The following is a 25720-nucleotide window of genomic DNA, read 5'->3' as shown; positions in this document are numbered from 1 at the left end:
TTGACAGATCTTTGGAACAGTGGGCTGTGAAAATTAAAATTTCGTACAGCCTACTGTTCCAAAGATCTGACAGACACCAGTGGGGGGTAAATGCTCACTATACCCCTTGTTACGTTCCTCAAGGGGTCTAGTTTCCAAAATGGTATGCCATGTGGGGGTTATTTTGCTGTCCTGGCACCATAGGGGCTTCCTAAATGCGACATGCCCCCCGAGCAAAATTTGCTCTCAAAAAGCCAAATATGACTCCTTCTCTTCTGAGCATTGTAGTTCACCCATAGTGCACTTCAGGTCAACTTATGGGGTACCTCCATACTCAGAAGAGATGGGGTTTCAATTTTTTTTTTTTGCTACTAACCATTGCAAAAATGTGAAATTCAGGGGGAAACACACATTTTAGTGAAAAACGTATTTTTTTTTTTTTATGTATGCAAAGGTCGTGAAACCCCTGTGGGGTATTAAGGCTCACTTTATTCCTTGTTATGTTCCTCAAGGGGTCTAGTTTCCAAAATGGTATGCCATGTGGGATTTTCTTTGCTCTCCTGGCACCATAGGGGCTTCCTAAATGCGACACGCCCCCGAGCAAAATTGGCTCTCAAAAAAGCCAAATATGACTCCTTCTCTTCTGAGCATTGTAGTTCGCCCGTACTGCACTTCTGGTGAACTTATGGGGTACCTCCATACTCAGAAGAGCTGGGGTTACAAATTTTGGGGGGTATTTTCTGCTATTAACCCTTGCAAAAATGTGAAATTTGGGGGGAAACACACATTTTAGTGAAATTTTATTTTATTTTTTTGCATATGCAAAAGTCGTGAAACACATGTGGGGTATTAAGGCTCACTTAATTCCTTGTTACGTTCCTCAAGGGGTTTTGTTTCCAAAATGGTATGGCATGTGTTTTTTTTTTTTGCTGTTCTGGCACCATAGGGGCTGCCTAAATGCAACATGCCCCCCAAAAACCATTTCAGAAAAACGTACTCTCCAAAATCCCCTTGTCGCTCCTTCGCTTCTGAGCCCTCTACTCCGCCCGCCGAACACTTTACATAGACATATGAGGTATATGCTTACTCGAGAGAAATTGGGCTACAAATATAAGTATACATTTTCTCCTTTTATCCCTTGTAAAAATTCAAAAATTGGGTCTACAAGAACATGCGAGTGTAAAAAATGAAGATTGTGAATTTTCTCCTTCACTTTGCTGCTATTCCTGTGAAACACCTAAAGGGTTAAAAGGCTGACCGAATATCATTTTGAATAATTTGGGGGGTGCAGTTTTTATAATGGGGTCATTTGTGGGGTATTTCTAAGATGAAGACCCTTCAAATCCACTTCAAACCTGAACTGGTCCCTGAAAAATAGTGAGTTTGGAAATTTTGTGAAAACTTGGAAAATTGCTGCTGAAATTTGAAGCCCTCTGGTGTCTTCCAAAAGTAAAAACTTGTCAATTTTATGATGCAAACATAAAGTAGACATATTGTATATGTGAATTTAAAAAAATATATTTTGAATATCCATTTTCCTTACGAGCAGAGAGCTTCAAAGTTCGAAAAATGCAAAATTTTCTATTTTTTCATAAAATTTTGGGATTTTTCACCAAGAAAGGATGCAAGTTACCAAAAAATTTTTACCACTCTGTTAAAGTAGAATATGTCACGAAAAAATTATCTCGGAATCAGAATGATAACTAAAAGCATTCCAGAGTTATTAATGTTTAAAGTGACAGTGGTCAGATGTTCAAAAAATGGCCGGGTCCTAAGGTGTAAAATGGCTGGGTCCTTATGAGGTTAAGGACCGGGGGGTTTTCCGTTTTTGCATTTTTGTTTTTTTCTCCTTGCCTTTAAAAAATCATAACTCTTTCAATTTTGCACCTAAAAATCCATATGATGGCTTATTTTTTGCGCCACCAATTCTACTTTGTAATGACGTCAGTCATTGTGCCCCAAAAATCTACGGTGAAATGGAAAACAAAATCATTGTGAGACAAAAAAAATTTTAAAAACGCCGTTTTGTAACTTTTGGGGGCATCCGTATCTACGTAGTACATTTTTCGGTAAAATGACACCTGATATTTATTCTGTAGGTCCATACGGTTGAAATGATACCCTACTTATATAGGTTTGATTTTGTCGTACTTCTGGAAAAAATCATAACTTCGTTCAGGAAAATTAATACGTTTAAAATTGTCATTTCTGACCCCTATAACTTTTTTATTTTTCTGTGTATGGGGCAGTATGAGGGCTCATTTTTTGCGCCGTGATCTGAAGTTTTTAACGGTTCCATTTTTGCATTGATAGGACTTCATGATATAAAAAGTGACCAAAAATGCACTATTTTGGACTTTGGAATTTTTTTGCGCGCACGCCATTGACCGAGCGGTTTAATTAACGATATATTTTTATAATTCGGACATTTCCGCACGCGGTGATACCATATATGTTTGTTTTTATTTTTATTTACACTGTGTTTTTTTTTATGGGAAAAGGGGGGTGATTCAAACTTTTAATAGGGAAGGGGTTAAATGATATTTATTCACTTTTTTTTCACTTTTTTTTTTGCAGTGTTATAGGTCCCATAGGGACCTATAACACTGCACACACTGATCTTTCACATTGATCACTGGTTTCTCATAAGAAACCAGTGATCGATGATTCTGCCTCTTGACTGCTCATGCCTGGATCTCAGGCACTGAGCATTCATTCGGCGATCGGACAGCGAGGAGGCAGGTAAGGACCCTCCAGCTGTCCTGTAAGCTGTTCGGGATGCCGCGATTTCGCCGCGGCTATCCCGAACAGCCCACTGAGCTAACCGGCATGGTTTCAGTTTCACTTTAGACGCGGCGTTCAACTTTGAACGCCGCCGCTTCTAAAGGGTTAATAGCGCTCGGCACAGCGATCAACCCCTCACAGAAATTAATAAGGGGTGCAGTGAGTATTTACAACCCACTGGCGTTTGACAGATCTTTGGAACAGTGGGCTGTGCAAATGAAAAATTTAATTTTTCATTTTCACGGACCACTGTTCCAAAAATCTGTCAGACACCTGTGGGGCGTAAATGCTCACTGTACCCCTTATACCATTTCGTGAGGGGTGTAGTTTCCTAAATGGGGTCACATGTGGGGGGGTCCATTGTTCTGGCACTATGGGGGCTTTGTAAACACACGTGGTCTTCAATTCAGGACAAATTTTCTCTTCAAAATCCCAATGTCGCTCCTTCTCTTCTGAGCATTGTAGTTCGCCCGCAGAGCACTTTACATCCACATATGGGGTATGTTCTTACTCAGAAGAAATTGGGTTACAAATTTTGGGGGGCTTTTTTCCTATTTTCCCTTGTGAAAATGAAAAATTTAGGGTAACACCAGCATTTTAGTGAATTTTTTTATTTATTTTCCCATCCATCTGTAATGAAAATTCGTCAAACACCTGTGGGGTGTTAAGGCTCACTATACCCCGTGTCACGTTCCGTGAGATGTGTAGTTTCCAAAATGAGGTCACATTTCAGTATTTTTTTTGGGCGTTTATGTCAGAACCGCTGTAAAATCAGCCACCCCTGTGCGAATCACCAATTCAGGCCTCAATTGTACATGGTGCCCTCTCACTCCTGAGCCTTGTTGTGCCCCCGCAGAGCATTTTACGCCCACATATGGGGTATTTCCGTACTCAGGAGAAATTGCATTACAAATGTTGGGGGAATTTTTTTCCTTTTACCGCTTGTGAAAAAAAAATATGCTAGTGTAAATTTTTTTATTTTTTTACACTAACAGGCTGGTGTAGTCCCCAACTTTTCCTTTTCATAAGGGGTAAAAGGAGAAAAAGCCGCCCAAAATTTGTAGTACATTTTCTCCCGAGTACGGAAATAGCCCATATGTGGCCCTAAACTGTTTCCTTGAAATACGACAGGGCTCCGAAGTGAGAGAGCACCATGTGCATTTGAGGACTAAAGTAGGGATTGCATAGGGGTGGACATAGGGCTATTCTACGCCAGTGATTCTCAAACAGGGTGCCTCCAGCTGTTTCTAAACTCCCAGAATGCCTGGACAGTCAGTGGCTGTCCAGAAATGCTGGAAGTTGTTGTTTTGCAACAGCTGGAGGCTCTGTTTTGGAAACACTGCCATGCAATAAGTTTTTCATTTTTATTGGGGGGGACAATGTAAGGGGGTGTATATGTACAGTAGTGTTTTACCCTTTATTATCTGTTAGTGTAGTGTAGTATTTTTAGGGTACATTCACACTGTTGGGTTACGGTGAGTTTCCCGCTAGGAGTTTGCGCTGCGGCGAATCACCGGATGGTTAAGTGGATCTTCTGCTGTCGGTCCTCTTCAGTTTCCCCGTTCTGCCCCGCCTATTGTGGGTGGGCAGGACGGGGAAAACGAAAGTTAACCCCCTCCCCCGATTTGCTATTGGTCGTCGCTTCTAACGACCAATAGCAGGGATAGGAGGGGTGGCACCCCGGCCACCTCACTCCTATCCCTTCAGGGGTATCGTAGGTGTCTTAGACCACCACGATCCCCCTTATATTCCGGGTCACCGGGTCACCATAGACCCGTATGACCCGGAATAGCCGCAAATCGCAAGTGTGAATTCACTTGCGATTTGCGCCGATCGCCGATATGGGGGGGTCTGATGACCCCCCCCTGGGCATTTGCGCGGGGTGCCTGCTGATCGATATCAGCAGTCACCAAGGTCTGGTCCCCGCCCAGCACTCGGCAGGGACTGAAATTCCCAGGGCGTATGGATATGTCCTGGGTCCTTAAGTACCAGGAAGCCAGGGCGTATCCATATGTCCTAGGTCCTTAAGGGGTTAAGTGTACTGTACTGCATTTTTCTGCCCTCATAAGTGCATACCACATACCTACATCTAAGTGGTGTACTATTTTGTGCCTGTTCATCACATACTGTGAAAGGACAGCCAAAAGTAATCACCGGCTGGTGTTTTACTCCAATACGTTTATTAAGCATACTGTAGTGCATTTTTCTGTCCTCATAAGTGCATACCACATACCTTCCTCTAAGTAGTGTACTATTTTAAACCTGTTAATCTGTCAAGGGTCTAGATACCGTGAAATTCCAGGGAAAACTGCTCACCGCCTTGTGTTATTACACTTTTTTAAGTGTACTGTAACGCATTTTTCTGCCCTCATAAGAGCCTACCACATACATACATCTAAGTAGTGTACTATTTTGTACCTGTTAAACTGTCAGGGGCCAATATACTGTAAAAGGACTGCCAAAAGTAATCACCGGCTGTGTTCTAGTCCAATACGTTTATTAAGCTTACTGTGGCGCATTTTTCTGCGATCATAAGTGCATACCACATACCTACATCTAAGAAGTGTACTATTTTCAACCTGTTAACCTGTCAAGGGCCTACAGTGGGGATCAAAAGTTTGGGCACCCCAGGTAAAAATGTGTATTAATGTGCTTAAAGAAGCCAAGGAAAGATGGAAAATCTCCAAAAGGCATCAAATTACAGATTAGACATTAGACATTCTTATAATATGTCAACAAAAGTTAGATTTTATTTCCATCATTTATACTTTCAAAATAACAGAAAACAAAAAATGGTGTCTGCAAAGGTTTGGGCACCCTGCAGAGTTAATATCTTGTACTGCCCCCTTTGGCAAGTATCACAGCTTGTAAATGCTTTTTGTAGCCAGCCAAGAGCCTTCCAATTCTTGTTTGAGGTATCTTTGCCCATTCTTCCTTACAAAAGCCTTCCAGTTCTTTGAGATTTCTGGGCTGTCTGTCACGCACTGCTCTTTTAAGGTATATCCATAGATTTTCAATTATGTTGAGGTCAGAAAATTGTGAAGGCCATGGCAAAACCTTCAGTTTACACCTCTTGATGTAATCCCTCATGGATTTCGAGGTGTGTTTAGGATCATTATCCATTTGTAAAAGCCATCCTTTCTTTAACTTCAGCTTTTTCACAGATGGCATCAAGTTAGCATCCAAAATTTGCTGAAATGTTATTGAATCCATTTTTCCTTCTACTCGTGAGATGTTCCCTGTGCCACTGGCTGCAATACAAACCCAAAGCATGATTGATCCACCCCCATGCTTAACAGTTGGACAGAGGTTCTTTTCATTAAATTCTGTTCCCCTTCTTCTCCAAACGTACCTTTGCTCATTCCGGCCTAAAAGTTCAGTTTTAACCTCATCGGTCCACAGAACTTCTTTCCAAAATGCATCAGGCTTGTCTATATGTTCATTTGCAAAGTTCAAATGCTGATTTTTGTGGTGAGGACGTAGAAGAGGTTTTCTTCTGATGACACTTCCATGAAGACCATATTTGTACAAGTATCTCTTTATAGTGGAATAGTGTACTACAACGTCTGCCAGATCTTTCTGGAGGAATTGTGCAGTCAAACATGGGTTTTGAATTGTTTTTCTCACAATCCTGCGAGCTGTTCTATCTGATATTTTTCTCGGTCTTCCAAATCTTGCTTTAACTTCCACTATTCCTGATGACTGCCATTTCTTAATTTCATTCCGAACAGAGGATATTGACATCTGAAAACATTTTGTTATCTTCTTATAGCCTTCTCCAGCTTTGTGAGAGTCAACTATTTTCAGTTTCAGATTTCTAGACAACTGCTTAGAAGAACCCATGGTGCTGATTGTTGGGGCAAGGTCAGATGAGTCTGGGCATTTAAAACCTTTGAGATTGACATCACCTGGTCTTCCCAGATGATGATTGAGAACAATCCATGACACTGGCAGGTCTCAGCTTTGCAAAGGGGGCAGTGCATGCTATAAATTCTGCAGAGTGCCCAAACTTTTGCAGACACCATTTTTTTGTTTTCTATTATTTTGAAAGTGTAAATGATGGAAATAAATCTAACTTTTGTTGACATATTATAAGAATGTCTAATCTGTAATGTGATGCCTTTTGGAGATTTTTCCATCTTTCCTTGGCTTCTTTATGCACATTAATACAAATTTTTACCTGGAGTGCCCAAACTTTTGATCCCCACTGTAGATACTGTGAAAGTTCAGGCAAAAGTACTCACCGGCTGTGTTCTAGACAAATACTGTTTTAAGCGTAGTGAAGGGTATTGTACTCCCCTCATATACACACTAAGTAGGTCACGCAGAGAAGTGCCAGGACATGCACAGATGAGTGGCAGAGGCCTAAATTCATCAAGCAGAGGTTGCAGCAGACTAGGGTTGAGTGGCAGCAGGAGTTGCAGCGAGATGCCTGAGCTCCCGGTATCAGCTAGCGATCGTGTCTCGACCAGCAACCCATCTGCCGTCATCAATTGGTTAACATGGTCATCCACTTCATCACAAGTGACATTTGATAACCCAGTCAACAGTGGGTGGGTTCCTCAGACACAACCCTCAGTTGGCGTGGCCTGGGAGCAGTCCCCGTCCTCCCATTGCCTTTGTCCTATGCAGTTCCCTCCCCTACAGAAGTATCTTATGCTGTGTGTTCAGCTCCACCATTCACTGAGGACAATCTAATAGAGGACAGTCAGCAGCTACTGCCCAGCCAAAAAGTGGAGGAGACATCTGCCGCTTCCTCTGCCAGGCGGGCAAGTAGAGATGAGGAGAGTGATGTAGGAGGCGTTGTTGCCAGGTTACAAGGTCCTGAAGCAGACACTGTTGAGGAACCTGAGGAAGACATCAGTGACGTGTAGACACTTGTTGATGATGATGATGATGATGATGAAGCCGATCTCAATTGGGAGCCGGGTGCAGAAGGGACTTCATCATCAGGAGAAAAGAGTGGCAGGTTGCCCATGAGGTAGCAGCTGAGCCAATAAGGTGGTAGCATGGTTGGCAGTCAGCATGGTGGCAGAAGTGGAAATTCTGGAGCCAAACGTGCCCAGGGGAGATCACCTGCTTCGCGGCAGCCTACTTTCCCGGGAGATAGTGGAACAGGGGTTACTGGAGACGGCGGCAGTAGCAGTCAAGTAGTGCGGACTGTTGGTGGGAAAATCAGCTACTCGGCAGTGTGGCAGTTTTTCATCAAGCATCCGGAGGTTCACATAGCCACATGCAAGATATGTTGGCAGAAGGTGAAGCGTGACCAGGTTTTGCAATGTTGGCACCACGGCCCTGCGTCAACATATGCGTCGCCACCATAAAGCGGCCTAGGAGAACCGTGGCTCCGATGTAGTGGTCCAGCCTGCTGCATCACCCAGTGTCATGCTGCTCCCTCTTACAGCCAGCCAAGGCTCCACCACCTCAGCCAAAGGGAACTGTGTTTCATACCCTCCCTCTGTCGCTCTAGATGTTCCTGCTCCTCATACTTTTATTCAGCCATTCCGCCAACAATCCATCGGCAAAGCCCTGTCCAAGAGACAACAGTATGCGCCCACTCATTCAACGGCGCAGAAGCGGAATGTGCTCCTGTCCAAGTTGCTGGTGCTGCAGTCCCTCACTTTTCAAGTGGTGGACTCTGCCCTTTTCAGACAACTGAGGGCTTGTGCCGAGCCAAGGTGGAGAGTGCCAAGCCATCATTTCTTTGTGAAGAAGGCAGTATCAGCCCTGCACAAATTTGTGGAAGAGAAGGTAGTCCAGTCCTTAAAGGGGTACTCCGGTGAAAAACTTTTCTTTTTTTAAATCAACTGGTGCCAGAAAGTTAAACAGATTTGTAAATTACTTCTATTAAAAATCTTAATCCTTCCTGTACTTATTAGCTGCTGAATACTACAGTGGAAATTCTTTTCCCCTTGAAACACAGAGCTGTCTGCTGACATCATGAGCACAGTGCTCTCTGCTGACATCTCTGTCCATTTTATGAACTGTCCAGGGTAAAAGGAAATCCCCATTGCAAACATATGCTGTTCTTGACAGTTCATAAAATGGACAGAGATGTCAGTTTTTCACCGGAGTACCCCTTTAAGCCTGTCGGTGTGTACCAAAGTGCACAGCAGTGCCGACGTCTGGGGCTGTAACTATGGTCAGGTGCAATACATGTCCTTTACGGCTCACTGGGTGAATGTGGTTCCTGCACAGCCACAACACCAACTTGGGCAGGTTACGCCGATTCCTCCACCACGCTCTCAGGCCGTTGGTCCTGTTACAGTGTGCGACTCCGCCTCCTCATCCTCCACCGCGTCCTCAGCCCCAGACAAGTCTCAGTGGCCCTTCAGCATACCATGTGTGCAGGGCATGGCGGTGTCACGCTGTTCTTCACATGGTTTGCCTTGGCGAAAAGTCACACAGGGGAGGAACTGCTAAAAGTCATTCATAAAGAAATCGGAGCATGGCTTACTCCATGAAAACTGGAAATGGGAACCATGGTGACTGACAACGGGAAGAACATCTTGCATTCCCTGCAACTGGGAAGGCTGAGCCATGCGCTCTGCATGGCACACGTGTTCAATCTGGTTGTGAAGCAGTTCCTGAAGTGTTCCCCCCATTTGCAAGACATCCTAACAATGGGAGGCAAACTTTGCGTGCACTTCAGCCACTCATACACCACAAAGCACACCTTCCTTGAGCTGCAGAGTCAAAACAGTATCCCCCAACATAGTCTGATTTGTAACTAGAGATGAGCGAATCGAAGTTGACGAACCCGAATTCGTTACGAATTTCATGAAAAATTTGATTCGCAACGAATACGAATATTGCCGCGATTCTATTGCGCAAATCGCTTCATTAAACTCCATTTTACAGCGTTCCAGGCTATTGGAGACCTAAGATGGCGGATCCACATGTGAGTACATGGGGCAGGGGATTATGGGAGGGCGGGAATGAAGGTAGGCGGGCTGACCCTGAATCACATGTGAGATGCAGCCTATCAGTGTTCACTGACCCCTGTGATGTCACAGGCCCTATATAATCGGCGGCCATCTTGCCTCTCTTCATTTCATCTCTGCACTCAGATGGAGAGGACGGAACTGCGTGTGTGTGAATAGCTCATACCTCAGCGTTACAACGCAAATGCTAGTCACGTCAGCATTAGGGAAAGGCAGGAGTGCAGAGTGCTTTGCTGTTACTCTGAGAAGGATCATTGATAGCTAAACCTCCTATTCACGTTATTGAGCATTGCAGCAGAGAGGGGCAGATAGCTGTCAGTTGCCTCACACAGATCTCCAAGCTGCCTAAACTTTCTCAAGCATCTTATCTCCTCATTTTTCAGCCCAATTGAGTTTATATTTTTATATGCTCCACAAATCTTCTGCTGCTCAGAATTGTGTGACAGAGTGCAATTTAGGGTTTCATCCCTTGTTTTTTTTTTTTTTTTTTTTGTGGTGCTGCACTGTTGGGTCCTGCTGCTGTTCAGAAATACATGATTGTTCAGTGGACTGTAGTGCATTTGTACCATTTTGTACCTGTTAATCTGTCAAGGGGCTGGCTACATACTGTGCAAGTGCAAACAATAATATTCACTAGCTGTTTTTTTTTTTAAATAGTTTTTTCTGTGTATAGTTATGCATATATAACTGCCCTCATCAGAGCATACCACATAGGTACATGCAAGTATTGTACCATTTAGTACCTGTTAAGCTGTCAAGGCGCTCCATACCGTCAAAGTCCAAACAATAGTATCCACCGGCTGGTGTTTTACAAAAATACAGAGTTTTTTCTGCTAATAGTTAGGCATATTACTGCCCTCATCAGTGCATACCGCATTGGTACATCCAAGTATTGTACCATTTAGTACCTGTTAAGCTGTCAAGGTGCTCCATATCGTCAAAGCCCAAACAATAATATCCACCGGCTGGTGTTTTACAAAAATACAGATTTTTTTCTGCTAATAGTTAGGCATATTACTGCCCTCCTCAGTGCATACCGCATAGGTACATCAAAGTATTGTACCATTTAGTACCTGTTAATCTGTCAAGGGCCTACATACTGTTCAAGGACAGCCGTAAGTAATCACCTGCTGCTGTTCTAGACAAATACTGTTTAAAGAGTAGTGTAGTGTATTGTAATACCCTCATAAACGCACTAAGTATGTCAGGCAGAGAAGAGCCAGGACGTGCACAGAGGAGTGGCAGAGGCCTAAATACTTCAGGTAGAGTTGGCAGCAGACTTGGGGCGAGTGGCAGCAGGAGTTGCAGCGAGAGGCCTGAGCTCCCGTTATCAGCCAGCGGTCGTGTCTCCACCAGCAACCCATCTGCCATCGTGGATTGGTTAGCACGCTCATCCACATCATCACAAGTGATATCTGACACCCCCAGTCAACAGTCGGTGGGTTCCTCAGACACAGCCCTCAGTTGGCATGGCCCGGGAACAGTCCGTGTCCTCGCATTGCCTTTGTCCTATGCTGTTCCCTCTCCTAAAGAAGTATCTTATGCTGTGGGATCAGCTCCACTATTTACTGAGGACGATCTAATAGAGGACACTCAGCAGCTACTGGACAGCCAAGAAGGGGAGGAGACATGCGCTGCTTGCTCTGCTAGGCGGCCAAGTAGTGATGCGGAGAGTGACGTGGGAGTTGCAAGTGTTGCAAGTGTTCAGGGTCCTGAGGCAGACACTGTTGTGGAACACGAGGAGGACATCAGTGACATGCACACAACTGTTGATGATGATGAAGCCGATCACAATTGGGAGTCGGGTGCAGAAGGGGCTTCATCATCATCAGGAGAAGAGAGTTGCCCTTGAGGCAGCAAGGCGGTAGCACAGTTGGCAGTCAGCGTGGTGGCAGTAGTGGAAATTCAGGAGCCAAACGTGCCCGGGGGACAACACCTGCTTCGCGGCAGCCTACCTTTCTGGGAGGTAGTGGAACAGGGGTTCCTGGAGATGGCGCCAGTAGCAGTCAATTAGTGCGGACTGCGGATGGGAAAATCAGCTACTCGGTGGTGTGGAAGTTTTTCATAAAGCATCCGGAGGAGGTTAACATAGCCACATGCAAGATCTGTCGGCAGAAGGTGAATCGTGGCCAGGGTCCCAATGTCGGCACCACGGCCCGGCGTCAACACATGCTTCGCCACCATAAAGCGGCCTGGGAGAACGGTGGCTCTGATGTAGTGGTCCAGCATGCTGCATCATCCAGTGGCCATCCGCTCCCTCCTTCATCCAGCCAAGGCTCCACCACCTCAGCCGAAGGGAGCTGTGTGTCAAACCCTCCTTCTGTGGCTCCTGCTTCTCCCGCTTTTAGTCAGCCATTCTGCCAACAATCCATTGGCGAAGCCATGTCCAAGAGACAACAGTATGCGCCCACTCATCCAACAGCGCAGAAGTTGAATGTGCTCCTGTCCAAGTTGCTGGTGTTGCAGTCCCTCCCTTTTCAAGTGGTGGACTCTACACCTTTCAGAGAATTGATGGCTTGTTCCGAGCCGAGGTGGAGAGTCTCAAGCCATCATTTCTTTGTGAAGAAGCCCGTACCAGCCCTGCATAAGTTTGTACAAGAGAAGGTGGGCCAGTCCTTGAGCCTGTTGGTGTGTTCAAAAGTGCACGGCAGCGCCGACATGTGGAGCTGTAATTACGGGCAGGGACAATACTTGTCTTTTACGGCCCACTGGGTAAATGTGGTTCCTGCACAGCCACAACAGCAACTTGTACAGGTCACACCGCTTCCTCCTCCCCGCTCTCGCTCCCAGGCAGTTGGTCCTGTTACAGTGTGCGACGCCACCTCCTCAACCTCCACCGTGTCCTCTGCCTCCACTGCACGTCCAAATCTCGGTGGTCCTTCATCGTACCATGTGTGTAGGGCACGGCGGTGTCAAGCTGTTCTTCACATGGTTTGCCTTGGCGAATGGAGTCACACAGGGGAGGAACTGCTAAAGTTAATTTGTAAAGAAATCCTAGTATGGCTTACTCCACGAAATCTGGAAATGGGAACCATGGTGACCGACAACAGGAAGAACATCGTGTCCGCGCTGCGATAAGGAAGTGTGAAACATGCGCCCTGAATGGCACACGTGTTGAATCTGGTTGTCAAGCACTTCCTCAAGTCTTCACCCCATTTGCAAAACATCCTGAAAATGGCAAGGAAACTGTGCATGCACTTCAGCCACTCGTACACCGCCAAGCACACCTTCCTTGAGCTGCAGCGTCAGAACGGTATCCCACAACATAGTCTTATTTGTGACATTGCCACACATTGGAATTCCACCCTCCATATGTTGGACAGACTATACGAACAAAGAAAAGCCATCACCGATTTCTTGATGATCCAAGCAGATAGGAGTACTCCCCTGTGTAACTTCAATGTGAACCAGTGGCAGCTCATACGTGACACCTGCCGTTTGCTGAGGCCCTTTGAGGAAGCCACAGTATTTGTGAGTCACCTGGATTACGCCATGAACGACGTAAATCCACTCCTACATTTCCTACAACAAATGATTGAAACCATGGCTGGTCACGGCAATGGAGACGCTGCGCCTACATCTCAAGGCTACATGAGTCTTGTGGGGGCTGAACTGGAGGAGTAGGAGGATGAGGGGCAAAGCAGAGCACAGTTTTGGTTGGATGAGATGGCCGGTGTTTCTAGTCTTCGGACAGGAGAGGAGGAGCAGGAGCAGCCAGAGGAGCTGGAGGGTTATGAGGAAGTTGAGACAGAGGACCCAGACACACTGTGGCAGTATGCAGTGGAGATGGAGGCAGGTAGTCCCTCCGAGTCACTGGCGCAAATGGCACAATGCCTGCTCAGTTGCTTGCGTAGTGACCCCCGAATTGTCAAAATTTGTCAGCGGGAAGACTTCTGGATCTCCACCTTATTAGACCCTCGCTACCGTCCCAAAATGGGGGCCTTTTTTACACCCACTGAGAGGGAGGACAAACTGACCTACTACAGAGAGATTTTACGTAGTCAGTTGGCTGATGCCTATCGGCCACATGGTCCATCCACTCGCAGGTCTGACTCGGGGGGCCCTCTGCGCTCACCTTCCACTGCCATGGCTGCTGGGGAGGGGAGGGGTGGGAGGAGCAGTACCAGCTCAATCAGCAGCAGCCTGAGTCTACAGTCGCTGATGAGTAGCTTTCTTCACCCGCATAGTGAAGCAACTCATCAGCAGCAGGTAGACATGGAGCAGGACCTGAACCAGCAGGTGGTGGCATACCTTGACATGGCCATGCCAACAACCATTGAAGATCCGCTGGACTTCTGGGCAGCCAAACTTGACTTATGGCCACAACTAGCAGAGTTTGCCTTGGAAAAGCTGTCCTGAATGGCCAGTAGTGTGCCATCAGAGCGGGTGTTTAGTGCGGCCGTGGCCATAGTCACCCCAAGGCGAACTCCACCAAAAATGTGGAGAGACTGACGTTTGTCAAGATGAATCAGGGATGGATCAGCCAGGATTTCCAGCCACCAATGCCAGATGCCTCAGAGTAGATTGACCAAGCTGCTACACCAACATTTCCCAATTACGGTTGGTTATGAAACCCTCTTGGGTTATCAATTAGGGTTATGAAACCCTCTTTGGTACTGTGATTGCCTGCTCCTGGCTCATCCTGTGTTAGGAACTACTTGCCTCACTGATGCTTCTGGCCTTGGGCCTTTAATTTTTGGATGTTTAGCAGTAGCTAAATATATGCTTAATGCAAATGCCAACATTGATCTTTAAATATAAGGGGTTATGAAACCCTCTTGGGAACTGCGAATGCTTGCTCCATACTCATTCTGTGTCTTTCAGGAACTGCGTGCCTCCCTGCCCTCAGGCCTTGGGCCTTCAATTTTTGGATGTTTAGCAGTAGCTAAATACATACTTAATGCAAATTTCAACATTGATCTTAAAATGTAAGGGGATGGTTATGAAACCCTCTTGGGTACTGAGAATAACTGCTCCTGACTCATTCTGTGTCTTTCGGGAAGTACTTGCCTTCCTGATGCCTCAGGCCTTGGGCCTTAAATTTTTGGAAGTTTAGCAGTAGCTAATGCATCCTAATTTCAACAATGATCTTTAAATTCTCGGCGCTCTGCTAGGGCCTTCCCCTACCCCACCGGGGCCGATCCGAGGACCTCCCTAAACCATCCAATCGGTAGTAGAGACATGCGGTGTGTACAAAGGGCAGGGACTTAATGAACCTGAGCTTATGACCGGCGCTTAGTTGTGATTCTTCTTACTTGGCAAATAATTGCAATCCCTGATCCCTATCGCGAAGGGAGTTCAGCACCTGTCGGTGAAAGATAGACACACGCTGGTCCGTTCAGTGTAGCGCGCGTGCAGCCACGGACATCTGAGGGCATAACACACCTGTTATTGCTTGATTTCGCGAGTGATCGTGCAATGTAAGGGGTTATTAAAGCCTCTTGGGTACTGCTGATGCCTATTCCTGCGTCTTTCAGGAACTACTTGATTTCATGATGCTTCTGGGCTTGGGCCTTTAATTTTAGGATTTTTGAAATACATACATACATGCTTAATTAAAATTTCAACATTTATGGTGCATTGTATGGGGTTATTAAACACTCTTGGGTAGTGTTTTTTTCAAATTTTCTGATAATTATCACAGTAATAAACTTGAATTTTCCACAATAATAACCATTACACCATTGAACGATTGTTGCGTGTGATTTTTTAAGTAAAATTTTCAAAAAAAATATGCAGAGGGATGAACTCTGCTTCTTTATTTCATAAAAAAATTCTTTTATAGAAGAATGTCTTTTGGTGGTCCACCATCCTGCATTATAGAGTCTTCTGGACTCTTTGATATGCGCTTGTTCTTAAACAAGGTACAAAATCCAAAAATAGCCGGTCAGGGCTATGGAGACGTTGCGCCTACATCTTACAGCCACATGAGCCCTGTGGGTGCTTGTCAGATTAGGTCCTTTGTACCCACACGGCGGGATCCGGGACACAATTTTTTATTTAAATTTCAAAAAAAAAATATAACACATTTCAATGGTCTCCTCATGCTACAGCCAACTCCAGGCTGCGTCATTCTGGTAATATATAGAGAGCACTCGCTGTCCTAAATTTTCGTTAAAATTTTTCGTCAAAAATGTTTGTCTTTTTTATTAGGGATTGTGAAGCTTTGGTGCATACTCATGCATCAGCCAACTCCAGCCTGTATCATTCAGGCAATATACGGTTTACTGATGGCACTGTTGGGCCTGGGTCTGAGAACTTCAAATTTTCTCATAGGTAGCACCCGCTATCCATAAGTCTTCTTCATAAATTTCTACAATTGTTGTGTTTTTTTGGAGGGATTGTGAAGCCCTAGTGTGTACTCATGCATCAGCCAACTCCAGGGTGTGTCATTCATGCAACATATAGGTAGCACCCGCTGTCCTAAATATTCTTAAAATTATTTGAAAAATGTTTGTTTTTTCTTTGGGATTCTGAAGCCCTGGTGTGTACTCAATGCTGCTTCCTGCTACACTCAGTCAGCCCATTGGTCCTGCGACAGTGTGCTACTCCGCCTCCACATCCTCCACTGTGTCTTAAGCCTCCACTGCCCGGACAAGTCTCAGTGGCCCTTCAGCATACCATGTGTGCAGGTCACGGTGGTGTCACGCTGTTCTTCACATGGTTTGCCTTGGCGAGAAGTCTTGGAAACAATGGCCGGTCAGGGCAATGGAGACGTTTCGCCTAAATCTCACGGCCATATGAGCCCTTTGGATTTGGTCCTTCATACCCACATGCTGGGGTCCGGAACACGCAAAGGTTGTTTTAAATTTCAAATCAAAAAATGATGGCGCTGTTGGGCCTGGGTCTGGGAATTTAAAATTTTCTCATGGGTAGCACCCGCTATCCAAAATCTTTTTCAAAAATTGCTAAAATTGTGGTGTTTTTTGGGGGGGATTGTGAAGCCCTGGTGTGTACTCGTGCATCAGCCAACTCCAGGCTGTGTCATTCAGGCAATATATGGGTTACTGATGCCGCTGTGGGGCCTGGGTCTGGTAATTTCAAATTTTCTCATAGGTAGCACCCGCTATCCAAAATCTTTTCCAAAAATTTCGAAAATGGTGGTGTTTTTTGGGGGGATTGTGAAGCCCTGGTGTGTACTCGTACATCAGCCAACTACAGGCTGTGTCATTCAGGCAATACATGGGTTACTGATGCCGCTGGCGGGCCTGGGTCTGGGGATTTCAAATTTTCTCATAGGTAGCACCCGCTATCCAAAATCTTCAGTTTAAATTTCTTAATTCATCTTTTAATCTTAGGGATTGTGAAGGCCTAGTGCCTACTCATGCTGCTGGCAACTCCAGGCTGTGCCATTCATCCACTATATGGTCTCCTCATGCTGCCAACACCTCCATGCTGTGTCATTCAGCCACTATATGGTCTCCTCATGCTGACAACATGTCCATGCTGTGTCATTCAGCCACTATATGGTGTCCTCATGCTGCCAACACCTCCACATTGTGCCATTCAGCCACTATATGGTGTCCTCATGCTGCCAACACCTCCATTCTGTGTTATTCAGCCACTATATGGTGTCCTCATGCTGCCAACACCTCCATTCTGTGTTATTCAGCCACTCTATGGTGTCCTTATGCTTCAGCCTCATCCAAGCTGTGTCATTCAGCCACTATATGGTGTCCTCATGCTGCCAACACCTCCACACTGTGCCATTCATCCACTATATGGTGTCCTCATGCTGCCAACACCTTCATTCTGTGTTATTCAGCCACTATATGGTGTCCTCATGCTGCCAACACCTCCACACTGTGCCATTCAGCCACTATATGGTGTCCTCATGCTGCCAACACCACCATTCTGTGTCATTCAGCCACTAAATGGTCTCCTCATGCTGCCAACACCTCCACCCTATGTTATTCAGTCACTATATGGTCTCCTGACACTGATGCCACCACCAGGCTCTGTCATTGTGCTGCTGTGCGGCAGTGATTCTAAGCGATGCCGGTAATCTGCATGTTATTCTGAATGACAGTATTATTTCACTACCCCAGCACACTCCATATGCGTTTTAGAACACAGCAAAGTGTTCTATACCCCTATAGAGGCTGTATGTAGGCTAGAAATAGGATTTTTAAATATAGATTTGCCGCGAAAAAATTCGGATCGAAACAAACTTTTTCGGAAAATTCGGCGAATCGGCCGAATTCAATTTTTGAAAAGTTCGCTCATCACTATTTGTAACATTGGAATTCCACCCTCCATATGTTGGACTGACTGTACGAACAGAGAAAAGCCATCACCGATTTCTAGATGATCCAAGCGGATAGGGGTACTCTCCTGTGTAACTTCTATGTGAACCAGTGGCAGCTCATACGTGACAGCTGCCATTTGTTCAGGCCCTTTGAGGAAGCCACATTATTAATAAGTCACCAGGATTACGGGATGAACAACGTAATTCCACTGCTTAATTTCTTACAACATGTGTTGGAAACGATGGCTGGTCAGGGCACTGGAGATGTGGTAGTCACCCCAAGGAGAACTCGTATGTCCACAAAAAATATGGAGAAACTGACTGCCAGGATTTCCAACCATCAATGACTGATGCATGAGAGTAGATTGACCATGGTGCCACACCAACACTTCACAAATATGGATAGCGCCAAACATATTTTAGGCGCTGCTCCCCAGTTACAAACATTCCTCCGAATCAGACCTTTTTTCACCCACCTTTGTCACCGGGTACTGGTATTGCCATCCACCTCACCAGTCTGTCACCAGGTCACTTTCAGGACTCCTGATGCTGCTGCTGCCACCTCCAGGCTGTCTCATTCAGCCACTATATGGTCTCTTCTCATACTTTAGCCAACTCCAGACTGTGTCATTCAGCCACTATATGGTCTCCTCATGCTTCAACCACCTCCAGGCTATGCCATTCATCCAATATATGGTTTACTGATGCTACAGCCAGCTCCAGTCTGTGTCATTCAGTAACTACATGGTTTAGTGATGCTGCGGCCTAGGACATTACCTATATATGTTTATGGTAGCATTACGTACCATACATTCTCTTCAATGGAAATGTCAAAATTCATATTTTATTCTTAGAGATTGTGAGGCCCTATTGTCTCCTCATCTGCCGCCAACTCCAGGCTGTGCCATTCAGCCACTATATGGTCTCATCATGCTTCAGCCACCTCCAGCCTGTGTCATTCAGACACTATATGGTCTCCTCATGCTTCAGCAAAATCCAGGCTGTGTTATTCAGACACTATATGGTCTCCCCATGCTGCCACAAACTCCAGGCAGTCATTCAGACACTATATGTTCTCCTCATGCTGATGCCACCTCCAGGCTGTCTCATTCAGCCACTATATGGTCTCTTCTCATGCTTCAGCCAACTTTAGGCTGTGCCATTCAGCCACTATATAGTCTCCTCATACTGATGCCACCTCCAGGCTCTGTCATTGTGCTGCCATGTGACATGTGACTCCTTGTTAGATTTGGTCCTTTGTACCCACACGCCCGGGGCACTAAAACTTGGGAGTTAAAATTTCAATTTCAAAATCCTCAATTTCAATTTTAAAATCTTAAATTTCAATGGTCTCCTCATGCTTCTGCCAACTCCAGGCTGTGTCATTCAGACACTATATGGTTTCCTCGTGCTTCAGCCACCTCCAGGCTGTATCATTCAGCCACTATATGGTCTCCATATATTGACTGTGTATTGTAGGAAACATGTGGGTATCCTTTAGTTACTCTCCCATCATTATTGTCATGTTGATACCTGTAATAAAAGGAATTTTGCCAAGGACTAGCAGAAGCAGGGTACTGTGAATACTGACCGCCGGCTGTTGGTATTGACTGACTATCCCAGGTGGTAGATTTGCCATTTTGAAGTTCCTCAGTTCCAGTAGGCTTTAAGTCGTTCATTCTTTGTCGTGGTTCTTCAGTTGCAGAATTAAGTTGTATCATGTTTTCCTGTTCCTCCGATGAGCTAATGTCCCTGGAACATCTAATGAAGGATCATTTTCTTCAGAGAACGTATGTATCATTTCTTATTTTGAATGTCAGGTGGTATTCTGACATTTTCTGATTATAAAGGAATTTTGGAATCTGGGACACAGGTAAAAATAAGTATTTTTAAGCATACTGTAGCACATTTTTCTGCCCTCATAAGTACATACCACATACCTACATCTAAGTAGTGTACTATTTTGTACCTGTTAATCTGTCAAGGGTCTATATACTGTGAAAGGACAGCCAATAGTACACATCTACTGCTGTTCTAGACAAATACTGTTTTAAACATAGTGAAGCGTATTGTGCTCCTCTCACATATGCAATAAGTATGTCAGGCAGAGTAGTGAAATGTAAATTTCAAAATCCTTCATTTAAATTTCAAAATCTTAAATTTAAATTTCAAAATCTTAAATTTAAATTGTCTCCTCATGCTTCTGCCAACTCCAGGCTGTGCCATTCAGACACTATATGGTCTCCTGATGCTTCAGCCAACTCCAGGCTGTGTCAATCAGCCAATATATGGTTTACTGATGCTGCTGGGCCTGGGTCTGAGCCTAAAAATGTTTTTATGGTAGCATTAGCTACCCACAATCTTCAATTTAAATTTTGAAATTTGTCTTTTCATCTTAGGTATTGTGAAGCCCTAGTGTCTACTCATGCTGAGCCAACTCCAGGCTGTTGCATTCAGACACTATATGGTCTCCTCATTCTTCAGACACATCCAAGCTGTGTCATTCAGCCACTATACTGTCTCCTCATGCTGCCAACACCTCCACTCTGTGTCATTCAGCCACTATATGGTCTCCTCATGCTTCAGCCACATCCAAGCTGTGCCATTCAGCCACTATATGGTCTCCTCATGCTGCCAACACCTCCATGCTGTGTCATTCAGCCACTATTTGGTCTCCTCATACTGATGCTCCCTCCAGGCTTTGTCACTAATCAATGCCTGTAATCTGCATGTCATTCTGAATAACAGTATTATTTCACTACCCCAGCACACTCAATATGCGTGTTAGAACAAAGTAGTGTTCTACACCCCTATTGAGGCTCTCTGTAGTCCAGAAATAGCCGTTTTTAATATAGATTCGCTGCGAATAAATTCTGAACAAACCAAATTTTTTTTTACAAAAATTCAACCAATTGGCCGAATCGAATTTTTCGAAAGTTTGTTCATCTCTAATGGCAACACAAAAAAGGGATAAAAAGGATTTTGTTGTGAAAAGAAAAAAAAAACATAAAAAGCAATATAGCCCCTGGCTCTGGGCCACCCCACTCCACAGACAAAGTATCGCAGTAACAATGACCACCGCAGTGCAACCACACCAATGTGAATACCTTCCAAGTGCTCCCTGCCAGAGGGCTGGGAGAATGCCAGGAGGAAACTGGGCCGATCTCCCTGTGGGCATGGTGTCTTGGAGGTGGTGGTCACCGCCTGGCCCTATGCCAGTGTTAGGTTAGGGACCCACTTTGACTAGGTGGCCTTGACGTGGCAAGCGGGCTTGTATTTTGATCAAAATGTATAATAACAACCTGTTAGTTTTTTTTAATTATGCTGAGAAGCAAGTAGATCAAAATACAAATGGTGGATGTGCGGCTATGTTTCTCTATTTGTGTTGTTGATTATCTTTATAATTGTACCAACCCACCTAACAAAGATAACATAATTTTAACATCATCTCAAAAATTTTTCGATCAGTAAAAGCATTCCAAAGTTATTACCACAAAGAGACACATTTTAGGATTGAAAAACATGGCTTGATCATTAACCCCTTAAGGACAATGGAAGTACTCCTACGCCCCCGTTTCCGAGTCCTTAAGGACCGAGGACGTAGGAATACGTCCTGTCCATTCCCGGCCCCCCGCAGCCAGCTGGAGCGGAGCTGGTGCCCGATACCTGCTGATATCGATGGCCGCAGATCGCTGAACAATTCAGCCCAGCAATCTGCGGCGGATTCCTTGTCAATTGGGTCTCTGACGGCCCCGAACAGCCATAGCAAGCAGGGGTGAGGTGGCACTGCTGCCACCTCACGATCGCCCTGATTCGTCGGCCTGTTTACCGGCCGACCAATCAGGGCACCTGCTGCGGGTGTCACTCCCGCAACGCGATCCGCCCCTCTTCCAGAGGACATGATCGGATGCAGGAAGAGGAACCCGGCAGCTGGGGACCCCGATCCCCGGCGTCCCTGTTGGGATCGGGGCCCCAGGAGCGGCGGCGGCAGCGACGAGGGACTGACCTGCAGCGGCGGGGATCAGCAGTTGGGTGAGTGACAGTCTCCTGCTGTTGCTTAGCAACAGCTCCCAGAATGCAAAAAGGGCATGCTGGGAGCTGTAGTTATGCAACAGCAGGAGGCAGACCACCACAACTCCCAGCATTCCCTTATGGGCATGCTGGGACTTATAGTTTTGCAACAGCTGGAGGCACATTTTTTCTATGGAAAAGTGTACCTTCAGCTGTTGTATAACTACAACTCCCAGCTTGCACAATCAGCTAAAGTGCATGCTGGGAGTTGTAGTGGTGCATCTGCTGGTTGCATAACTTTTGCAACAGCTGAAGACACACTGGTTGTGAAACACTGAGTTAAGTAGCAAACCAGTATGTCTCCAGCTGTTGCATAACTACAATCCCCAGCCAAAGTAGTTTGCCTCCAGCTGTTGCATAACTACAAGTCCCAGCATGCCCTTCCACTGTCTGTACATGCTGGGGTTTGTAGTTTTGCAACAGCTGAAGGCACACTGGTTGCAAAACACTGTTACCAAACTCAGTGTTTCACAACCAGCGTGCCTCCAGCTGTTGCAAAACTACAACTCCCAGCATGCACTGATAGACCGTGCATGCTGGGAGTTGAGGTTTTGCAACAGCTGAATGTTTACAGGGTACACTCACATGGGCAGAGGTTTACAATAAGTATCCGGCTGCAAGTTTGAGCTGCGGCAAATTTTCTGCCGCAGCTCAAACTGCCAGCGAGAAACTACTGTGAACCCCCGCCCATGTGACTGTACCCTAAAAACACTACACTAACACAAAATAAAATAAAAAGTAAAAAAACATTACATATACACATACCCCTACACAGCCCCCCTCCCCTCCCCAATAAAAATGAAAAATGTCTGGTACACCACTGTTTCCAAAACGGAGCCTCCAGCTGTTGCAAAACAACTACTCCCAGTATTGCCAGACAGCCACTGACTGTCCAGACATACTGGGAGTTTTACAACAGCTGGAGGCACCCTGTTTGGGAATCACTGGCGTAGAATACCCCTATGTCCACCCCTATGCAAGTCCCTAATTTAGGCCTCAAATGCGCATGGCGCTCTTTTGCTTTGGAGCCCTGTCGTGTTTAAAGGCAACAGTTTAGGGTCACATATGGGGTAGCGCCGTACTCGGGAGAAATTGTGATACATATTTTGGGGGGTATTTTCTGCTTTTACCCTTTTTAAAAATGTAAAATTTTTGGGAAACCAAGCATTTTAGGTTAAAAAATTATTATTTTTTACATATGCAAAAGTCGTGAAACCCCTGTGAGGTATTAAGGTTCACATTACTCATTGTTACGTTCCCCGAGGGGTCTAGTTTCCAAAATGGTATACCATGTGTTTTTTTTTTTTTTTTTTGCTGTTCTGGCACCATAGGGGCTTCCTAAATGCGGCATGCCCCCAGAGCAAAATTTGCTTTCAAAAAGCCAAATGTGACTCCTTCTCTTCTGAGACCTGTAGTGCGCCAGCAGAGCACTTTTCACCCCCATATGGGGTGTTTTCTGAATCGGGAGAAATTGGGCTTCAAATTTTGGTGGGTATTTTCTGCTATTATCTTTTTAAAAATGTAAAATTTTGGGGAAACCAAGCATTTTAGGCAAAAAATATATAGATTTTTTTTACATATGCAAAAGTCGTGAATCACCTGTGGGGTATTAAGGTTCACTTTACCCCTTGTTATGTTCCCCGAGGGGTCTAGTTTCCAAAATGGTATGCCATGTGTTTTTTTTTTTTGCTGTTCTGGCACCATAGGGGCTTCCTAAAGGTGACATGCCCCCCAAAAACCATTTGTCGCTCCTTCCCTTCTGAGCCCTCTACTGCGCCCGCCGAACAATTTACATAAAAGAGAAATTGGGTTTGAAATACAAGTAAAAATTTTCTCCTTTTTACCTCTTGTAAAAATTCAAAAATTGGGTCTACAAGAACATGCAAGTGTAAAAAATGAAGATTTTGAATTTTCTTCTGCACTTTGCTGCTATTCCTGTGAAACACCTAAAGGGTTAAAACACTTACTGAATGCCATTTTGAATACTTTGGGGGGTGCAGTTTTTATAATGGGGTCATTTGTGGGGTATTTCTAAGATGAAGACCCTTCAAATCCACTTCAAAACTGAACTGGTCACTGGAAAATAGTGAGTTTGAAAATGTTGTGAAAAATTTAAAAATTGCTGCTGAACTTTTAACCCCTCTGGTGTCTTCCAAAAGTAAAAACTCATAAATGTTATGATGCAAACATAAAGCAGACATATTGTATATGTGAACCAAAAAAAATATTATTTTGAATATCCATTTTCCTTATAAGCAGAGTGCTTCAAAGTTAGAAAAATGCTAAATTTTCATTTTTTTCATCAAATTTGGGGATTTTTCACCAAGAAAGGATGCCAGGTACCACAAAAATTTACCACTATGTTAAAGTAGAATATGTCACGAAAAAACTATCTCAGAATCAGAATGATAAGTAAAAGCATTCCAGAGTTATTAATGTTTAAAGTGACAGTGGTCATAATTGCAAAAAATGCTCTGGTCCTTAAGGTGTAAAATGGCCTGGTCCTTAAGGGGTTAAAGAGGTACTCAGGGAAACTAAACCCATAGCGAATCCTTTCCCTCTTATAAACCTATTTAATTGTCTAAATATGCTTCATTAGCTATCTAAAGCAGTTTCCCCTCTTTCAGTTGTCACTTACATGCAGGGAGTGAGGAAATACTTCATAATGAGATCCAGGCCTTCTCTGTCCAAATCCCCATCTGAAAGTAGCCCCCACCTTAATGAGAGACACAGACTATGTGGTTTCTGCCCTGCACTGATTAGTCATACTCTCTTTAGCTGGGAGGTGTGTGCAGCCTCAGCCACTGACACTGAACTTCTTTCTGCTGCTCAGACCAGGAGGGTAGGGGCTTTTTTCAGAGAGTGAGCTGAACAGCAGAGTAGACCTGCAATGATTACTGGGAAATGTAGTATCTATGAGGCAAGGGGAGGAAAGGATGACAAAGAATATCAATAAGCCAGAAAAGACCATAAGGGCCACAGGAGCCATGCATACCAGGCCGGATCATTTAAGGGGAAAATATCCAGGTAGTGTGGAGACTTTTTGGAACTTTTTTTTATATGTATATCTCCCTAAAGTATCTCTTTAAGGTCTAAACAAACCACGTCATAAGGAGTTAATGGACCCAATCAACAAGTAACTATTTTCAATCCATTTTCTAAATGTATATGTTAATTTAATTATTATGACTTAATTTAAATTATTATGACTTTCTGCTATGCTATTGAATTCTGCCAAATTAATGCATATGTTGGAAAAATTGACCAAACATAGTCACTAGATTTCCATCAAACTCTATGGGCCCTTCGGGAATACGCTACTCAATAATTTACAATAAATTAAATAAATAAATTGATGTGTAGATGGATAATATATGCAATACATATCAGCTCAGGCCCCCTCTTCATAAAAATAACTAAAATTTCAAGGACTACATTTAGACCTTTTGGCAAGAGTATATCAAGTTCTTATATAGTTTTGGTTTCTAAATGCAACCATTTTTCTATGTGGTCTTCATCTCTCCAATTGTCCGTACAGAACATAGGAACATTTTTGCAATCTCATGTATCTGATGCTGCCCCTCTAACAACCTGCCATTGCAAAATTGGAAAATGTTGTAACTGATAGGAATGGGAATTATTTTTTTTGCTTCCTTAGCTTTGTTCTAACTTTAAAGAGGTAATCCAGATACTA

General features: G+C 44.6%; 1 long non-coding RNA gene across 1 annotated transcript in view; it reads right to left on the bottom strand.

Annotated features, from left to right (window-relative positions):
• Nucleotides 1–24761, bottom strand: part of LOC130361744 (uncharacterized) — a 60056-nt gene extending 35295 nt beyond the window's left edge. The window contains exon 1 of the long non-coding RNA XR_008891134.1: nt 24665–24761. This is a non-coding gene — a long non-coding RNA (uncharacterized LOC130361744). The remainder of the gene's footprint in view (nt 1–24664) is intronic.
• Nucleotides 24762–25720: the final 959 nt, after the last annotated feature.

This window comes from Hyla sarda, chromosome 3 (assembly GCF_029499605.1).
Source record: "Hyla sarda isolate aHylSar1 chromosome 3, aHylSar1.hap1, whole genome shotgun sequence".
NCBI lineage: Eukaryota > Metazoa > Chordata > Amphibia > Anura > Hylidae > Hyla > Hyla sarda.
The sequence above is the reverse complement of the archived record's forward strand: the minus strand, read 5'-3'. Positions and strand labels throughout refer to the sequence as shown.